The following is a 17,602-nucleotide window of genomic DNA, read 5'->3' as shown; positions in this document are numbered from 1 at the left end:
TGTTACCATTCATCTACTTCATACTGTACCCCAAGAGAAAATATAAAACAGTCAGAAACGATAAAAAGACGTAGAAACATAAAACAATAATTAAATTCAGTTATAAGCAACTGTAGGTACTGGGCAGGTATCAGACAAAAGTGATGCTGCTGATCGGGATTTGTATCTTATTGAGTATACTTCAAAGAGTAAATTCTATTTGAAGAACAAGCATAAGTTTTAGAAGGACACGATGTTATTAATTTGTCTTCAATGGACCGTATCCCTCTTCTTCCAGTTTAACAATGCTGGGATGACTCACTGCAGTGTATTGTCAGTTGGTAAGTTCGGTAACTAGATGACTAAATAGACTTAGCCATGTATAATGCTCAGATTATCCATTAGCAATTAGACTATTATTTATAGCCGAAGTATATTCATTTTTAATTTAGATAAAGAGGTTACCAATTGATGGTTCTCAATGCCTTAGACTCTAATACTCTTAAGACTTAAAGTATTAGAGTTTAGTTCCCAGAGATAAAATAAAAGATGTTTTACATGGAACTGGAAAAAAGACTTAGTACTTCTGCTGGAAAAAACAAACAAATAAAAGCGCATGGCAACACGAAACACGAGTAAACTGAGATAGTTGTAATAAAAGTCATATACCTGCCGCTAGGGCGCAGCACCTTACGGCCTTGTTACCGACGTGCTATGAGTGAAGATTATTGCCATGAAAACTCCTTGATGATGCAAACAAAAGTACACAGCATCACCGCCACACTAGTTCAATAAAAAATAAATGATAAAGTCACTACAGAACCAGAGAGAAACCCTCCCCCTCCTCAAACAGAAGTTATACAATATCAACGAAAATCTTCAACTAAGTTTCAGTTTCACGAGAATTCAGCAGCATCGGTCTCCGTGTGTAATTTATCTTGTCATGTTTTTAGAGTCGGCAGTTGAGGACTTTGGCTCCCCAACTCAACTTCTCCTGAGTTATACATTTTTTAAGGGTAATGCTGTCAGGCCAGCCCTAATATGAGACAATTCCCTCTCTCTGTTTACACACACACACACACACGCGCGCGCGCGCGCGCGCTTGTGTGTGTGTGTGTGTGAACCTTTAATGTATTTTTCGATCACTATGTCACCCAATCCATGGAAAAAAAAACAATGTATTTGTCATGATTGTTGCTTTATATATTTATGGATTGAAAATCCTGAGATGTTTTCCCTCGAGTCGTATCATTCGCTCATCCCCACTGCTACAATAGGTGTGTTCTACCATGGTGTTACTCGACTACAAAAATGGCTTCGAGTATCCATTCACCTTACCACTGGTTCTCTATTCTCAAGAACGTGTTTGAATCCGATTAATTTCGATATTTTTTTTTTTTACATAAAGAAACGCGTGCAGAAAACCTGAAAGAAAATGCCATCCACTGAAAAAAAAATGACACTCGAATTATTTATTTATCTTCTACCAACATTTTCGTTAAGTGATGTCCTATTACGAGGATAACAAAGCGTTTATTAACACTGCAGGTAAATACTTTATAACCTGCAACATTGTCATTACCTAACTTCCTGGAATACGAAAACAAACTAAACCAAAGAGAACAACCTCAATTGATTTCAGTAATCATGGTCTGAGAGTCAGTTTCCTACTTGTGTATACGATGTGAAGTTCCATATCAACGTTGTCATCTTATAATTGTGGAAATAGAAAGATAAAACAAATTCCAAATCGTTTACCATCAATATTCATATGGTGTTGAATATTATTTTCATTTCTCTTATCTTGCACGAATGTTTGATATGAAACTTTAAATTGAATACACAAGCAACACAAAAATCCATGAAAACATGAATATTGAAATTAATTAAGATTTTTTGTGTTAGTTTAGCGCGTTTTAGAATATTTGGACCTTAAATTCGAGTTGTCTGTTTCTTGCTCATATAGTAAAGTATACCCTATCTTTTTTCTATTCAATACTTTACGTCTTAGAGTATTTAAAAAGAAACTGTGGAGTATTTTAACGTTGAAAAGAATTAAAGAAACGGTCTTAGTGTAAAAGACAACTCTAGCTGAGCACCGCCGCTCCACCACACCGAGCGAGTGTAAATAGTCGAAAAATCACACCCGGTTAGCGTGATCTCTCTAAAAGTATTTCGACATATATTTCTGTGTTGCCGTGAATACGTGTTTATCTCTTCTTTTTTTACGTAATATAATATTGATATAAAACTATTTATATAACAAAGTATTTAGAAGGCTTTATTTTGCAGTCAAACTAGGGAGGTTAGTTCATCCCTAAGAATCGTCGCAGTAACAACCCGAGCAGTGGTTAAACAAATTAAATACTGTATGATCTGAGTGTAAAAAAATAATGTATTAATTTACCGTATTCAATGTTACGCCCCGTAACATTGGATGAAATTACCCAGTTCATAACCAGTTCATGACTGAACAGTCATTTTGCCCAGTCCGCGAAATGGGTTCCCAACCTAAACCAACTCTAACTTAACCTAACCCAGCCCAACCCACCACCACTGCAAAACCACAACCACCACCACCACTACTCCCACCATCACAACCCACACTATCACCACCACCCACACCACCACCACCCGTGTTATGGCTATCCTCCACGACACATGTTAAACGTGTTAGTGATCGAGATTGTGTTGTACAAGCAGCAAGTCTTCTCACCCTTTTCTCTCTCGTTCTCTCCCCCACTCACTTTCTCCCCCTTTCCTCTGTCTGTGTCTGTCCGTCAGTCCGTCTCTCTCTCTCTCTCGCTCTTCGTTTCCTCTCCCCCCGTCTTCCATTTTCAACTACTCTCTTTTATCCTCTTTTCCACTCCCTCCCTTCCTTCCTTCTCAACCCGATCCTTTCCTCATTTCTTTTCTGACCCTCTTTCCACTTCCGCCTTCCCCTCTTACCCCTCTCTTCGTCTGCCCTCCCCCTCTTTACTACCTCTCATTCCCCTCTCCCTTTTCTCACACTATCTTTCCCTGGCCGCCTCTTCCCCCCTGCCTTACTCACGTGTACTTCCTGTTATCTTGTCTCAGTATTCTCCCAGAGTGGACTTTTATTATACCCTCTGTAACGTGGTGCCGGGATAACAACAAAAATATATCGTCCGTCAGTCTGTCAGTCAAGCCCTTACACTCAAGGTATACACTGTGTTCAACTCCTCCTCCAGTATTCATTGGATTGACCTGAGACTATGTACATAAGGCACTGTGGAGACGATAGATGAATTCTGATCATCTGACCTCGTTATGTTACCCCCAAATCCGCCTTTCCTGGCCTCACGCATGGCTTCGTTTTCCCGTGTGAGGGATGTTTTTTCTTTTGTTTTTAATCGAGTGAGATTTAACGCAGTGATAACTTCTTTATTACTCTTGTTACAATAAAAAAAAAAGGACGTTGTTGTTTTTCTTCGTATCATCAGCCCCACCTCACTAGGGGAAAGGTCACGGCAGGGTTAGCTCCAGAGGGATAATTATCAGATATGGCCAGTGATATGTGCGGTCTTGGGTATGAGAGTTTGTTGACCAAACTGGAGTGGTCCACTGAAGAATTGGCGAGGGCCAAGTTAGAAATTGAGAGGGCCACGTTGGAGAACGTGAAATTAAGGAAAGAGCTGGCGAAGTTAAAAGGAGAGGCTGGACGAGTAAAGCCAGTGTCTGACGAAAAATCAAACGAGTGGAAAGTCGTGAGTAGTGGCAGGACCAAGCTGGTGGTAAAGAAGCACTCGAAGGATACGACAACAACGACAACAACAGCTAAGTGTACCAACCCGTTCAGTCCCTTGATAGACGAATTGGACGTTAGTACAGGCAGGGGCAGGGATGACAAGGAAGGTATAAAAACTTTAATTGTTGGTGACTCACAGGTAAGGTACATGGACAGGGCCTTTTGTGGTAAAAACAAAAATAGGATGAGGGTGTGTTTGCCAGGAGCTGGGGTGGGGGATATAGTTGACAGGATGGACAATATCTTGTCTGGTAATGGGAACAAACCCATTATCTGCCTCAGTGCAGGAGGCAATGATATTGGCCGGTGTAGGAGCGAGGAACTTCTTGATAAGTTCAAGGCAGCCATAGATCGTATTAGGACTAAGGGAGGGATCCCTATCATATGCGGTGTCCTGCCTAGAAGGAGAGTTGGCAGTGAATGGTTGTCAAGGGCAGTTGGTGTTAACGACCGTCTTGACAGATATTGCAAGTCAATATCAGTCCCATTCATTGACAACTGGGACAACTTCTATGGCAGAAGGGACCTTTATGCTAGGGATGGGGTGCACCTGTCTAGGGATGGAGTAGCAACCCTGGCTGGGGCTCTAGAGGGGGCAGTTCAAAAGATATCGAAGTCTTTAAACTGCTAAGAGAACATAGGGGCACGGGGGTGGAGGAGACTGCAGTGGGAGCGGGTAAACAAGGCGAAAGATTACAGGGAAATAGTGTTAGGAATGATGACAAAACCAAATTAGACAGGGAGTTTAAAACTAAACGCGGTAAGGGAAGGACTCAGAACACCACTAACTTAAATGTATACTACGCGAACAGTAGAAGCATGAGAAACAAAATGGATGATATTAAGGCCTTGGTATGTACCGAAGAAATCGATATAATTGCATTCACTGAAACATGGATCAACCTAGACACACGTGAATTACCAGTCGAATACCAAATTGCGGGTTACAAACTGTTCCATACCGATAGGCAGACCAGGAAAGGAGGCGGAGTAGCAATCTATGTTAGGGATAATCTGAAGTGTGAAATAAATAAGGAAATAAAAACTGAGAGGAATACAGAAACAATTTGGATAGAATTAAGCGACGGTCGGGAAAAATTAATCACAGGGGTAATATATAGACCCCCCAATCTCGATAGCGTCAATGAGCGACTTATCTGGGATGAAATGCGCAGGGCTTCCATACACAACAAAGTCTGTATAGTAGGCGACTTTAACCTTGGCCAAATAGATTGGACTGTCCTTACGGGTAACTCAGAATCAGAGGATTTTCTCGAGACGATCCAGGACTGTTTCCTAAGTCAACATATAACCGAACCCACACGGGGTAATAATATACTGGATTTAGTTCTGACGAACAGAGAAAACCTCATTAGCAATGTCGAGGTAGGGAACGAACTTGCAAACAGCGATCACAAAGAAATTCGATTCCAGTTAGATTTTCAGGGCAGACGTAAGGAAAATTCCACTAAAGTACCAGATTTCAGAAGGGCAAACTTTGACAGTTTAAAGAGGCAGCTGAGAGAGGGGGTGTCGCGCTTGGCCGTGAACCTGACAGATGACACCGACCTGATAACGAGATCTGAGATTGCCGAGTTCCGACAATTTAAATAGTAAGTTACTTAATGCACAAAGGCAGAACATACCATACAAAAAACTCAGATCAGACAACAATGACCCTAAATGGATAAATAATTATTTAAAGAACATCATTGGCCAAAAGAAGGCTATAGGTAGAAGGATAAATCGTGGCGAAATTCACCTCCGGGACTATTATAGGGTATTGGCGAGTAGAGTTAAAACCGAGATAAGGAAAGCAAAGAGGAATAATGAGGTAAGGGTAGCAAGGGAGGCGAAGACAAACCCCAAAGGATTCTACCAAATGTATCAAACTAAAACACGAGAAAAGATTGGACCAATACGGTCAGACTCCGGCGAGCTCACTGATAACGACGGAGAAATGAGCAATAATTTGAATAAATATTTTTCAACAGTTTTCACCACCGAAAATTTAAACATGATACCCGAGGCACCGACTCTATTCAGAGATAGTGAAGAAAACAAATTAAGTGAGATAGTAGTGACTAGTAACGATGTTAGTAAGCAAATAGACAAACTAAAGCCTAATAAGTCACCTGGTCCCGATGAGATATTTGCCAGAGTATTAAAGGAATGTAAGGAAGAGCTTAGTATGCCCTTAGCAAAGTTGTTTAACATGTCCTTAAAAACAGGTGTAGTACCAGAATCCTGGAGGATAGCGAATGTAATACCGATTTTCAAGAAGGGGATAGATCACTATCCTCTAACTACCGCCCAATCAGTCTAACATCAATAGTAGGCAAATTACTGGAAGCAATCATTTCAAACTCTATTCGAAATCACCTGGAGAAGCACGATTGATCAATGATTCCCAGCATGGCTTCACAAGCGGACGTTCATGTCTAACTAATCTATTAACATTCTTTTCATCAGTTTTCGAATCGGTGGACGAGGGGCACAATTATGATGTGGTATATCTCGACTTTAGCAAAGCCTTCGACAGAGTCCCCACGAAAGACTAATTAGAAAGGTAGAAGCTCATGGCATCAAAGGTGACATCCTTAAATGGATTAGGGCGTGGTTACAGGACAGGAAACAGCGAGTGAGCATTAACGGCACTAAGTCCAATTGGAGCAACGTCACAAGTGGAGTTCCCCAAGGCTCAGTACTTGGACCATTATTGTTTATTATATACATAAACGACATAGATATCGGCATAGACAGCAACATAAGTAAATTTGCTGATGACACTAAAATAGGACGTGTTATCAAATCTGACGAGGACTCGGCAAAACTACAGGAAGATCTAAACAAATTTTTCCAATGGTCTGAAAAATGGCAGATGAAATTCAATGTCGACAAATGTAAAGTACTCAGTATAGGAGATGTAAACAGGGAAACCAGATACCAGATGAACAACGATGCCATAGAGAAATCCGACTGCGAGAGAGATTTAGGAGTAATGATAAGTAGGAACCTTAAGCCAAGTAAACAATGTGTTTTTGCTCGTAACAAGGCTAATAAAGTACTTGGGTTCATACAAAGGAGTGTTAGTTACAAGACTAGCGAGGTCATCCTAAAACTGTATCTTGCTCTTGTGAGACCACACCTGGATTACGCAGTTCAGTTCTGGTCACCGTATTACAGAATGGATATAGAATCCTTGGAAAGAATTCAGAGGAGAATGACAAGACTAATCCCGGGCATTAGGAACCTTGAGTATAGAGACAGGTTAAAGCATCTTAATTTGCACTCCCTCGAGACGTAGAGCGAGGGGCGACCTGATAGAGGTGTATAAGTGGAAGTCAGGGCTAAACAAAGGGGACATTACAAAGGTACTCAAACTATCCAACCAGGAGCGAACTCGTAACAATGGTTTTAAATTAGACAAATTTAGATTTAGGCGTGAAATAGGTAAACACTGGTTTGGAAACAGAGTAGTTGATGAATGGAACAAGTTACCAAATATCATCATTAACTCGAATTCGCTGAATTGCTTCAAACATAGGTTGGATGCTCATATGAGCAATAGGGGTTGGGTGTAAACGGAACTGCCCAGTATGGGCCAATAGGCCCGCTGCAGTTTCCTCCATTCTTATGTTCTTATGTTCTTACAGTATTCAGTGGAGTAATTCATATTTTACCACAGCTGTAGCCGATATGATGGATACGAGTCAGCGGTATTGTGGTGAGGCTCCATTATATTTTTCCTATTTTGTGTACTGTTCTATGGATTAAAAATATGGTTTAATTACGTAGTTCACCTTCAATAGCGCCACGTTCCTGATGCCCTTTGTGTACTTTGAGTCCTAGTGGCGGGGTTATTTACCGAAGGGATGGAAGTGATTATTGAAATGTAATATCTCTCTTTATTCTCATATCATCTTAATATCAACCTCATCTCACTCTTCTATCCTTCTGATCGCTTGTGTCTATCATTTCCTAGTTCTTTCAAACCTATAATTACCAGTTTTATCAGCTTTTTCTATTCTTCTTTTCGTACAGAGAAAATGTTTTTATCTCCCTTGTATTTCCACACCGTTTTGTTCTCTTAATATGGTCTCTGCCTTTTGTCTCTCCTTCTTCTCTGTCATTCCATGTCCTGTTCCCATTATTCTAGTTCTTCTCTCTTTCTCTTCTATCTTCTCCAGTTCTCCACCTCTTCTCGCCCTATCTTCCCTTCCCATTTTCGCCAGACCTTTCTCTTCTCTTCGCCTTATCCAACCTCTACTCCGAGCTCTATTCTCCCTCTCCAGGTCTCCTCCTCCTCCTCCTCAACCTCTACTCCCCCTTTGCCTGCCTCTAGTGGTCATCATCGCCCCGACACATAGGAAGTGAAGTGGGGTCAGTTATGTAATAGAGGGAGATGACTCGCTGTTTGTGTGGTGCAGGAAGGTTGTGACCTGACTGATAACTTCCCCTTCACATCCTGTCTCTAGTATTTATGCTCTCTCTCTCTCTCTCTCTCTCTCTCTCTCTCTCTCTCTCTCTCTCTCTTTCTTTCTTTCTTGTCGTCTATCTTTAAATCTCGTTATTTTCTCCCTGTTTGTCTGTGTCTGTTCCCAAATTTAATCTTGCTCTACAAACTGATTTTCATTTCTCTTTTCCTGTTTCTTCCTGTCTACGAATTTTCCTACACTTATCCAATTAACTATCTATTTAACTCTCTCCCTCATTCTGTCCATCTCTATTTCGTCTCCTGATAGCCAGTGCAAAGGTTAAATTCAACCTTTAATTTTGTTTGTACGACTGTTGCTCCTCCTATCCCCATCCCATCAGCCCGGGGAAGGAGAGTTGTGTTCAAGTCTTCAACGAGTGGTCTGGTGGAGGCAGGCAATAAACCACTGATCCTCTATCCTCTGTCCGTCTGACCATAACAAGAGTGGATGGAGACGCACACTTGGTTCCCCGAATTCTCTAAAGATTCGTGTCTTCAACTTTCCACTTCAACTGCAAATACAAACACCCATCTAGTTACGACAGTTCCTCGGGGAGATTTCGAAAGACACTTTTTTTTTTTTTTACTCTATGTGTTGTACCTTACGAGAAACAGCTAGATAATACGTTCTCATATCTAAAACTTACTGGGATGGGGGATTTAATGTCCGAAGGTTTTAAAATAAGAACATTGGTATCAGTAATCTCTGTGGTGTCATCGCTGTTGCTATTGTTTGGAGAGCCCTGTCGTGTGACCCATGTTTACATTCACTACAAGCACGACTGTGGGTGTTATTGGTATAGCCGTCATATAATATCCCAAGAGCGATCGTGTGAGAGGGTGTGAGCAACGTCTGTGAGTTGTTCGCTGTGTATTTGAACGTTTTATATTAAGAGCTGTACGTTTTAAATTTTCAGTAGGGTATTTAAACCTATGAGTTCAACATTTTAACTACGGAACTAAACTTGTGATTTCAAGAGATAAGTTGATATTCAAAGGTGTAAATTCATCTTGGGAGTTGAGGGTTGTAAGTTGTGATGAACCTTTTAACTTGTTATTTCGAACGTGTTGTGTCAGGTGTCATGGGTACGTACCAGGATGGTCAGTGATAAAGAATACGTGTCATAATGATGTGTGTGTGTGTGTGTGTGTGTCAGGAGGGTACGTGTCAGGACGGCCAGGATCGGAGTTATGAGCCAGGGTGATACGATCATGTCAATGGTAGGGTAAATACAGACCGTCAACAGCCTCACATACAGCACCAGACAAACACTAACAAACTCAAAACTACTAGCTGGTGACTCGTCGACAGCCAGTGGGACGAAAATACCTCTCTCATCATGCAACATTTTCTGGATTCATGACGCCGCTGTCTGTCTCGTGTGAGGCAGTGTAATGGGTTCGTTGGCCCCTGAAGCCATCAACAATATAACCCAGGACCCGGAGTCACAGATTCACTCTTTTACGTTGTTCCTCTAGCTAGTGTTGAGAGAACGTATATGAGTGTATTTATTATGCTATTTTAATGTTATTTTTATGTTGTGTTTAAAACAGTCAATCGGTGTTACCGTCACATCATTTACGAGGAAAATTTAACATGCAAACCCTAGAAAATCTTGGCCCAACCTTTGTTTAGGCAGGATCTTGAGAATGAAGTGAATTATTCACCTAATGAATAGAGTACAAAGGAACAGGTAGTTATATATTTTTTTCACAAATGTACAACCTTTGTTGCTCTAATGACATGACAGACGCTTTTAAATATGAAGTTAATAATAGTTTAAACTTAGTTTTTGTCATTTTGCTAGACTTTGTCATGATTTTGCAAAACCTTTCTTTTCGTGTAAGTCCTTAAGGACATATCCAAGAAATGATGAATGATAAGATATTCATTTTTCATCGTGTCAGGACCCCCGGGACTCGACCAGGAAGTGATGTACAGTAAAAGTATGTTACAACTTTATGGAATGTTGACGTGAGTGTGTCAAGCGTGTGCTGGTGGCGTGCTGGTACACCTGCCCATACCTCCTGCCACGCCCTCTACCTCACCTGTCCTTACCTCCTGCCACACCCTCTGCTTTACCTGTGCTCACTTCTTGCCACACCCTCCGTCTAACCTGTCTTCACCTCCTACCTCACCTCTCCCAACCACCTACCACACCCTCAACCTCAACCTCTTCCCACAACCTCTACACCACCTCTCCCCTCCTACCACACCCTCTACCTCACCTCTCCCCACCTCTTACCACACCCTCTACCTCACCTCTCCCCACCTCCTGATACAACCTAGATTCTTACCCACCTGAGTCTCTAACACTTTCCTGACACTTTCTTGATTTAGGTATAACAAGTAGGATTAGTAAATTTGCAGATGATACCAAAATGGGGAGAGTGATAAATTCAGACAGTGACTTTGAACACCTTCAAAGAGATCTAGATACCTTACATGAGTGGTCAGTAGACTGGCAAATGAATTTTAATACTGATAAATGCAAGGTACTACAGATAGGGAAGACGAATACAAACGTTAAGTATAAACTAGGTAACACGGAAATAGAAAACTCAGATTGTGAAAAAGATCTAGGTGTATTTGTTAGCAACGACTTGAAACCTAGAAAACAATGTATTAGCGTTCGCAACAAGGCAAACAGGATTCTTGGGTTCATATCTAGGAGTGTGAGTAACAGAACTGCTGACGTTATCTTGAAACTTTACCTAGCATTAGTGAGGCCACACATGGATTATGCGGTTCAATTCTGGTGTCCTTATTATAGAATGGACATAGATTCTTTGGAGAGAGTACAAAGAAGAATGACAAAAATGATCCATAATATTAGAAACCTTCCATATGAAGAAAGACTGAAAAGCTTAGGCTTGCATTCATTAGAGAGGCGTAGAGTTAGGGGAGATATGATAGAGGTGTTCAAGTGGGTAAGTGGGATTAACAAGGGTAAAATGGAAGATGTTCTGAAGCTCAGTAATAACGAAATAACTAGAACAAATGGCTTTAAATTAGATAAATTCCGATTCAGAAAGGATATAGGCAAGCACTGGTTTGGTAATAGAGTTGTGGATATGTGGAATAGGCTACCGAGTGCTATAGTAGGATCGGGGACGCTAGGGAGCTTCAAGACGAAGTTGGATAGGCACATGGAAGTGCTGGGATGGGTGTGAAAGGGATCTGCCCTGTGTGGGCCAGTCGGCCTCCTGCAGTATCCCACTTTCTAATGTTCTTATGTTCTTATGTTGTTCTTTATTCTTCAGTTTATACATTTATTGACAATTTATTTTGATATATATATGACAAGTTTTCATAACTCAAGTATCCTATCTCTCTGAACCACCACCACCACCACCATCATCATCACTACCACCACCACAAACCCTGAACACACTTGGGGGGGGGGGGAGAGTTTAATATCCCAGTGTTTCATTTATTTCAACGCAGTGAATATCCAAACAACTGTGTATTTTAATCGGTTACAAGAACACCGTACCAGAGAAATGGCGTCACCGTTCTGCGTGTGGCACCAATGAATAAAATAATTTAACTAAGTTCCCGTCTCTGATCATGCACGAAATATTCCAACATGAAAGCTGGAAGACTGAGTAACACGAGAGGCGAATAACACGATAATTTCAAACGAAAAATACTTGAATAGAATGTGACTGTCATTCACTCGAGACCATGTAAACAAGACCGATTGAAAGCCGAAGGAAAATAAAGCACAGATGTGAAATTTCCTTAGATAGAACCTGATAACGTAACAGAGTGTTAAATATTTATTACACCACTCCATTAGTGTTAGACCTCCTCCCTCCAGGAAAAAACAAACAAAGAAAATGAACAAGAAGTGGAGAAAAATTCATCGTAGATATCTAAGTGGACTTCGGCCTTTGAGAGTGAGTCATCCGTCTTACTGCCGGCAGACGAGTCCTCTGTGCCTCACCAGCAATCTATAACAAGGTCTAATGGAAATTGCGCATCCCCCATACAAAAGTGACTCTACCTCTAAAACGACTCGGGCTAACAACATGCTCAACAACCTCGAGCAAGAACCTGCCCTAATACTCCTTCACAGTAAACCTGACGTTAATCCATTGAGTCTGTGAATAGTTATCGAGCGGAAACGAAATTTATCACGAACTAACAGAAGGACGGGTTCCCTGTTATAAACCTCCGGACTTTCGGCTGGAGGGACAATGATTTCATTTAGTGTTATGGGAGAAGTTATTGAACGGACCTCCATCTCACGGCGACAGGCGGGTACAGCAAGGCTACCAGTACATCCAAGAACCTTCCTTAATGCACTCTTACACCGACATTAAAATAAATCCATTGAGTGTACAGGTCAGCCTCAACTAATCGTACTAAAGGACTTTTAACCCTTTCACTACGGAGGCGCCACTTTTAACATTTCATTTGGTTAACGCGAGACGATTTTTATTCAGCTTAGAAGGGAACCCGTACACAAGGGGTTAGCATTACAATCAAATAGATTAGCAACAACACCCATTCATCCAGAACAAGTCATTACACCTCTTCAGAACAATATTTACTACCAATCCATTGATTCTTTGGAAAGCTAACGAAACGAAAGACGGACGTACCGACCGACAGACAGACGGAATGCATCACTACCAAATTCTCCTTAACTCCTGGTCGGAGATAGTCAAGAATGAAGGCTTGTGATCTTTGTGTGCTTCGGTTTTGTAATGTATATTTCTCTTTCTGTTCCAGAGGGCCCACCCGGAAAACTGGGGATAAAGACGGGAACAACCCGCTCGTTGAAGGTTAGTTGAAAAATGCCAATATTAATGTTGTAACAAACCTTAAGCCCTTCTTGGTAATGGGGCGAGATAGTTATTCGGGGATGTCTCTTCTGTATCTCACAAGTGGCCCAACTCTTGAGTTCCTGGCCGTGAAGATCTATCACGGGTAGGCACACTTTTAGCTGCTGGCCATAAGACCTAACACAAGTGGCCATAAAGGCCCAACACATAACAAGCCACGCTTTGGGTTCCAAGCCACACAGGCTCGTCAACAGAGGACACAATCTAAGTTGAAGGCCACACAGGCTTGTCGTAAGTGGTCACGGTGTGAGGTGTCACCTATAATCACCGTGTAAATACCTGGTCACATAGGCTTTGGCTGTGACGTGTACTGTAGCCTACGTGTGTGAGGGTATCCCGTAACGCCCCCCAATGCCTTAGTTAACACTTAACAGACTTATACAGGTTACAGAGCGGGGTTTAATAAACTCGGGATCCACGGATAAAATCCTCTTGACACCGCAGAACAAAATCGCCTCGAACTGGTTAACTATGTTACCGATAAGGGCAAATGGTTTCAGTCTTAATAAACAAGAATTTACAGATGCCATTGCTCAAAGGTACGGTTGGCCAGTAGATGGTTTGCCCTCCCAATGCGTGTGTGGCTATTCCTATGATAGCGATCACGCCATGGTTTGCAAGAAGGGGGGCTTCATATGCATGAGGCATGACGAGGTAAGGGATCTCACAGCAAATATGTTGAAGGAAATCTGCCGGGACGTCATGGTAGAACCGACCCTCCTTCCACTGGATGGCGAGATCTTCCAACACAGGACTTCAAACACATCTAACGAAGCCCGTGTGGACGTCAGTGCTCGAGGATTCTGGACGCGGGGACAGCGAGCCTTCTTCGACATCAGGATTTTTTATCCCATGGCCGCATGTCACCGTAACCTAGCTCTCGATGCTGCACATAGGAGGAACGAGAACGACAAGAGAAGGGCATATGGGGAGAGAATTCAAAATGTCGATCAAGGCAGCTTCACTCCTCTTGTGTTCACAACCTCTGGTGGGATGGGACCAAGTGCAAGATGTTTCTACGCCAGACTCGCAGAGGTGATCTCCGAACAGAAGCAGCAGCCCAGAAGTTATGTTACAGCCTGGATGAGATGTCGACTGTCTTTCTCTCTCCTTCGGTCGGCTTTGCTCTGCCTCAGGGGAACGAGAGCTTCTGCCCCAATTCCGACAACTGCTGCAGATATCGACTATGAGGCTACAGTCACTGAATGCCGCATCGATCTGCGGCTCAACTAATTTAACACAGATAGGATAGTTTCTTATGTATTAGGATATTTAATATTAAGGTAAATAAATGGTGGCGAAGGTGTGGCTATTGGGGGAGGCTGGAGGCCACGAAGTAGTAGTAGTGGCAGAAGTAGTAGTCTCGTTATAATAGTTAAGATGTGTGTGGTAGTAGTAGTATTAGTGTCGTGGTTGTAGTGAAGATGTGTGTGGTAGTAGTTGTAGTAGTAGTATTGGCAAAATCTCATAAGATTAAGTTACTTCAAGTCCATTAATGGGAAACTTAGGTTTCTTTAATGCTAAGTTACGTACGTTTAGTTAGGTTAAGTTAAAGTTAGAATAGGTTTGCTAATCTTGTTTGGTGAGGTTAAGTCAGTTCAAGTTGCGCTACATTAAATTACATTACATTTAGGTTAGGTTAGGTGGGATTTAATCCTACAAACAAGACCTGGAGCCTCTGTGTAGGTTTCTCCAAGCGGAAGAGTTTTTCCAGTAAACACTGAATTTCAGCAATTTCACCTGTGGACTCGATTCATTTAGTGTTTTGTGGATTATAAAGCCTTACACCAAAAATATATCACGAACCATTTTTTATAATTTTCCTTTATTTATGGACAATGATCGAGTTATGCTACATTTTGTAAATAAAGTTTTTATTTTTTCGTTTAAAAATTAAGGCCTGTGAAAGCGCGCGCAAATCGTTTGAATGATGGAAATCAGTGTACCGTGAAATGCTCTCTGTTTGTTGAACCCGGACTCACCCTGTGTACAAATATGTGACCACCTACCTATATTTAGCTATCTATCTACCTATCTTATATGCGTGTGTGTGTGTAGTATCAACGATCGATGTTCAACTGGGAATTTACAACCTCTTAAACATGAAGGTTAAGACCAAAAGGCTACGATGAAAAATATCTACAAGTTAAAACATTACTGACGTTACGATTGTCGAACAACATCGTCTTCAGAGCTAAGAGGGAGCCTTATCATCAAACTGCTATGTTTTAACACTTGTAAAATAAACCAAACCAAAAATATAAATTTTAAGTGTACTTAGAGAAGTAGACGAAAGACAAACCCTAACTTCAACAATATATAAATGATAGGTTAAGTTAGGAGACCATTCGGGTGTATAATCATCAGGTGATATGAGCTGAAGTGCGTGTATAATCCTCAGATAATCAGTGAACCTGTCATATAATACAAGATATTAAGTAATTATAATGCAGAGTAATTCCTACGTATCTCTTCATGATAAAGAAGGATTAAATGATGTTATAATACTCAGCGTCAACAACAAAGGTCTTTAAGCACATATTCCAAGTCATTAATACACCAGCCATCAACACATAAACAGTCCGAGAAATATATCACCATAATTGACTTCAAACGTAAAACCAAATGATAAAGAAATCACTGCTATGGAATTTATAACATGTAAACTTATATCAACTGAACTTTATGACAAAAACTCTAAATATCAAACATCATTATAACGTTTTAAATCCAATTAATTCTTGCTACGTGATAATTAGCGGAATTCACACAAAAACACAGTACATATATTTTTTTTCTTGGTAAAGGATCATACAGTAGCGTAAAACTGGATGAGAGGGAGACTAAAATCTGACGTGTTTTTTTTTTTACAGAAATATATAAAATAAAACACAGGAAATGTTTTGTAATTGAGATGTGATTAAAATGTTTAGTAGTAACATAAGTTTAAAACAGATTATTGTGTGTGTGTGTGTGTGTGTGTGTGTGTAGCTGTCTGGCCATGAATATTCACATGTATGATATTATTCAAGCATCATAACGTACCACAACTGCTCCGCACACACACACACACACACACACACACACCACTCCGTCTACCTCCGTATAAACCTAAACAAATCAGTCCATAAAGATACAAACAAAAAACATCATCCAGATCTTGTTTACCAATTGTATGTAAAAAAACAAACACAAACAAAAAAACAACAAATACAAAATATATATATATCCCTATTTCACATCTTGACGAGTCGAGGTAAGAATGACAAGAGTAAGAGGAGGAGGAGGAGAAGAGGAGTAGGAGGAGGAGGAGGAGGAGGCACCGAGATGTATATGGGACAGGGGGGAGGATAATGAAGACAGTGGGAGCAAGAGAGGCTAAGTAGGGTAGGAAGTGGTGGGGGGGGGGGGGGGCGAGGGAGGAAGGTGATCAACATGGAGCGGTGATAGTGAACAAGGGGGTGAAGGAAGGTGACTGTGAATGTGATTTAGCTTGAAGGTCTTATATTTCTTTACAACTGATGGTGACAGTGGCGGTAATGAGGGTGGTAATGGTGAAGTGATCAATTTGAGAACCTATTTTCAAGTTCTCTACAGGTGATAGTGACAGCGAGGAAAGTGAAGGTTAGGAGAAAGACGAGTATGAGTGATCTTAAGGGTTGACGGTGATAGTGTACTCCAGCAGTGATGGTGACAGTGAAGAAGATGGAGACGGGAAGGAAAGTGATGGTGATCTAACTGGTGTTGGCTGTAGAATTAGTGATCAAAATACTAATTAAAATTTCAGTAAACAATAAAATTATATATATTATCAGTTAAAGGAATATTCGTTGAAAACATGACTAGAACAATGCTATAAACCTTTGTTATTGTTTTTAATCCAATAATTTACAAGTAACACAAATACACTAATGAACCAAAAATATTTCCATTCGCTTCAGTGAAAAAAAAATGGCGTGCCAGTTGTATCGCCAAAATGAGTTCCCCTTAAAAGTGATATACTCCTTAGTTTGCGAGTCGTAACTTTGGCGATTTTGGCGGAGGGTATCCATCGTCATCATGAGCCGACAGGCCACGTCACTCCACCGGAAGTTTTGTAAAGTTTGTGATTATTTATAGTAAACCCCTGGGGTGAAAAACAGACCTAACCTCTTGGTCCTGAGAGTACACAGGGCTGCCAACTGTTTGGTCTACGAGTAAAATCAGAGCTGGTACCAAAATATTGTACAATCAGATGTGTGTGAGAGACAGAGAGAGAGAGAGAGAGAGAGAGAGAGAGAGAGAGAGAGAGAGAGAGAGAGAGAGAGAGAGAGAGAAAATAAGTTTCTAGGACAGTAGTTTAACGTGGGTAAGCACAAAGAAAGCGTGGTGTTTTATATCACCTGTCTCTCTGGGTCTGGTAACAGTATTCTAAACCCATAAGCGCCTCTACGTATAGCTGTCCATACTAAGACACGCGCCGAAATATATAAAAATGGCATTATTTATTCCCCACAGCCGCATTTCATCTACCGTATTCCAAA

General features: G+C 41.1%; 1 protein-coding gene across 1 annotated transcript in view; it reads left to right on the top strand.

Annotated features, from left to right (window-relative positions):
• The window catches only part of LOC121875857, a 65,792-nt gene that overhangs the window by 14,187 nt on the left and 34,003 nt on the right, over window positions 1-17,602 (top strand). Inside the window, exon 2 of the mRNA XM_042380576.1 lies at window positions 12,967-13,019. The gene's annotated coding sequence lies outside the window, so the exon portion shown is untranslated. The remainder of the gene's footprint in view (window positions 1-12,966; window positions 13,020-17,602) is intronic.

Source organism: Homarus americanus, unplaced genomic scaffold (assembly GCF_018991925.1).
Source record: "Homarus americanus isolate GMGI-L3 unplaced genomic scaffold, GMGI_Hamer_2.0 scaffold21048, whole genome shotgun sequence".
Classification (NCBI taxonomy): Eukaryota; Metazoa; Arthropoda; class Malacostraca; order Decapoda; family Nephropidae; genus Homarus; species Homarus americanus.
The sequence above is the reverse complement of the archived record's forward strand: the minus strand, read 5'-3'. Positions and strand labels throughout refer to the sequence as shown.